The 3,897-nt window shown below is 39.6% G+C and overlaps 1 non-coding gene across 1 annotated transcript; it reads left to right on the forward strand.

The window, feature by feature from the left end:
- Window positions 1–2,187: 2,187 nt before the first annotated feature.
- On the forward strand, window positions 2,188–2,294 carry LOC141709826 (small nucleolar RNA R71). The gene has a single exon (XR_012570383.1). It is a non-coding gene; the product is annotated as a small nucleolar RNA R71 (small nucleolar RNA).
- The last annotated feature ends 1,603 nt before the right edge of the window (window positions 2,295–3,897 follow it).

A 3,897-nucleotide genomic window follows, 5' to 3' on the forward strand; every position in this document is an offset into this window, starting at 1 on the left:
CCTTGGCACACATTGAACTGGGCTTACCCATGAACTGTCAGAAATAGGATAAATGATCCATGCATCTAGCCACTTAAGAATTTCTATCTTCACTACTTCCTTCATGATCGGATTAAGTCTTCTTTGTTGCTCGATCGTAGGCTTGCTACCTTCCTCTAGCAGAATTTTATGCATGCAATAAGAAGGGATGATTCCCTTGATATCTGCTATAGTCCAACCAATTGCCGATTTTAACTCTCTTAGAAGCCTCAGGAGCTTTTCCTCGTCACTTCCTGAAAGGTCAGATGCAATAATAACAGGCAAAGTAGATATATCACCTAAAAATGCATACCTCAAATGCTCAGGTAGAAGCTTAAGCTCAAGAGTGGGAGCTTCCTCAATAGATGGCTTGAGGCGTTTAGGAGCTTTGTTCAATTGCTCCACTCCAAGAGATTCAAAAGGCATCTTAATCTTCCTCTTCCAGGGAGAAGCATTCAAATATTGTAATTGTTCTTCACCTTCATCATCTTCACTATCTGAATTTCCCAATAAGGCTTTTTCTAAGGCATCGGACCTTAGCAATTGATCAAGTTCTGAAGTAACCACAGAATCGACCAACTCCACCTTTAAGCACTCCTCATTTTCTGTAGGAAATTTCATAGCATTGAACACATTAAAAGTTACATCATGATCCAGCACTCGCATTGTGAGCTCACCCTTCTGCATATCTATCAAGGTTAGGCCAGTCGCTAAGAAAGGTCTTCCCAAGATTTTGGGAATCTTTTTATCCTCCTCAAAATCAAGAATGACGAAATCAACAGGGAAGATGAGTTTATCAACCTTGACCAAGACATCATCCACAATACCTCGCGGATATGTAATAGAACGGTCGGCCAACTGCAAGGTCATATAAGTTAATTTTAGATCAGGTAAGTCTAACTGCTTGAAGATTGACAAAGGCATCAGATTGATGCTAGCTCCCAAGTCACATAAGCATCTGTCAAAAGACACCTTTCCAATAGTACACGGAATAGTGAAGCTTCCTGGATCTTTAAGCTTCGGAGGCAACTTCTGTTGCAGTATAGCACTGCATTTCTCAGTGAGAGTGACAGTCTCTAAATCATCTAGCTTTACTTTCTGAGAGAGAATACCTTTCATAAACTTTGCGTAACTAGGCATCTGCTCAAGAGCCTTAGCGAAAGGTATGTTGATATGAAGTTTCTTGAACACCTCCAGAAACTTCTCAAATTGCTTGTCTAGTTTTTTCTTCTGTAGTCGCTTAGGAAAAGGCGGTGGAGGATAGATCTATTTCTCCCCTATATTACCCTCAGGAGGAGTGTGCTCAACAGTAGTCTTCCTTGGTCCCACTTCTACTTCCTGCTGCTCTACTTCTTTCTCAACCTCAGCTTCTTCAGTCAACGCTTGAGTTTGTTCGGGATTCGCAACCCTTCCAGACCTCAAAGTGATTGCCTTTACTTGCTCCTTAGATTCCTTCCTTTCTGGAACTTCAGTGTCACTAGGTAGAGTGCCAGGTTGATGATTTAGCAAGCCATTGGCAATTTTCCTAATTTGATTTTCCAAGGTCTTGATAGAAACAGCTTGACTCTTGCACATTAGCTTTAACTCCTCTAATTTAGATTTTTCATTAGCTTGTTGCAGCTGAAGTTGCTGTCTCGGAGCATATTGCAGTTGCTGAAAACTAGGGGGTTGTACTGCTTAGCTGGATACTGCTGATAAGGCTGTTGAACCGCATTTTGAGCGTTGCTCCAACTGAAATTAGGATGATTGCGGTTGTTGGGATGATAAGTGGCTGGAACAGGTTGCTACGAACGCTGAAAGTTGCTCACGAACTGAGCTGATTAACTAGAAATTGCACACTGATCAGTCTCATGGGCACCAGCATAAAGCTCACAGACACTAGCGATTTGATTAACCCCATGATTAGCCAAAGTGTCCACCTTCATCATCAAAGCCTTAAGTTGGGCAGCTATAGCAGTTGCTGCATCCAACTCCAGAATTCCTGCTACCTTTCCCTGAGTCAGTCTCTGGGAAGGATTCTGGTACTCATTAGCAGTCATCAGTTCAATAAGTTCATAAGCTTCATCTTAGCTTTTAGCCCACAAGGCTCATCCTGATGCTGCATCGAGCATGTGTCTAGAAGTATCACCCAATCCATTGTAGAAACAGTTAATAATCATCTAATAAGGCATGCCATGGTGTGGACACTTCCTTAACATCTCCTTATATCGATCCCAAGCCTCACACAGAGATTCTCCAGTTTGCTGAGAAAACTGAGTAAGAGCATTCCTGATTGCAGCAGTCTTCGCCATAGGGAAGAATTTAGTGAGAAATTTTTGAGCAAGATCTTCCCAAGTGGTGATAGACCCTGCTAATAGATAATATAACCAGCACTTAGCTTAGTCCCTCAGAGAGAATGGGAAGAGTCGCAGCTTGATAGCATCTTCAGTCACATCATTGAACTTGAACGTGTCACAGATCTCGATGAAATCCTTGATATGCATGTTGGGGTCTTCATTAGGAGAACCCCCAAACTAAACTGAGTTCTGTATCATCTGAATCGTGCTTAACTTGATCTCAAAAGTGTTAGCCCTGATGGCCGGCCTGATGATTCTTGACTGAATGTCATTGATTTTAGGCTGAGAATAGTCCATCAAAGCCTTAGGATTTTCTGCTTGATCACCCATCTCTACTAAAACCGGTTCCTTGACTTTCTCTTCTTCTTCTACCTTCTTTTCTTCTTGAAAAACTTCCTTTCGAACCACCACAACTTCTTCCTCGGCTTTATCCAGTGTTCTCTTACGAGTACGTGAACGCGTATGCATGCATCCTCGCTAGAGTACCAGAAATAAGATAAGAAAATAAATAAGTAACAATGTCCGAGTCAATGAAATTTAACGACCACTGATGGAAAATACATAAACTAAAAATTAACACTCCAGTCCCCGGCAGCGGCGCCAAAAACTTGTTAGTCGCTAAATACGCGCTAATAATTCATGGAAGTATATACGTTTACGAGTAATATAGAATCTTTTCTAGTTTATTCCCACAGAGACTGGCTTGGTTAAGTAATTAATTTATGCACTTAAGCAACAATGTATGGTTATTATTCAATGCTAAGACGATAAAATTTGAGGTTGTTTATAACTAAGAATTAAACTAACAATTATAACTAGGAGATTAAAGATGATTGAATTAATATATATGACAAACATGGGATTCTAACTTCATTAAATACTTCATTCAATAGACTTTTTGTTCTTAACCTTAGCATGTAATGGTGGTGACACTAATCAGATAACACGAAATTGATAAACGCCAACTTTCGTTGCACGAATACCATACTACCAGACATCCATAAAATAGATAGAAGCTGAATAGATACCAATTATATTGAGACCCTATATGTCTATAGAATTTGACAACATAACGGTTTAAGCACAAGTTATCTATCTTGATTACATAGGGCAAGTAAGATGGTTAAAATTATCTACGAATTATGCATAACAATAACACATGAACCTATGCTAGCATGGCAAGTTCTAAATCCTTAAATTCAATGTCGCTTCATTAAAGATTAACACACTATCTTATAAGTTCACGATGCTCATAAGACGAATACGCACAACCAATACTAGGCTATCATACAATCACCACACACTAAGGCATCGAAACAAATTAACTAAAGAAATCCATAAATAACTCCGTCAGAACCCCACGATAACGACTAGCCCATAATCGGACTCATCATCAATGTGGGTTCCGATGAAAGCACGGTATAACAAACGTAGTCTTTATAACGAATAAACAAAACCAAGTTAACACAAGAGTATAGTTCAACAAAACAAGAAACGAGCATCCAAGATTACAACTCAAAACAAAAAATCACAAGAATAAACT

The sequence above is a fragment of the Apium graveolens genome, chromosome 2 (genome assembly GCF_009905375.1).
Source record: "Apium graveolens cultivar Ventura chromosome 2, ASM990537v1, whole genome shotgun sequence".
NCBI lineage: Eukaryota > Viridiplantae > Streptophyta > Magnoliopsida > Apiales > Apiaceae > Apium > Apium graveolens.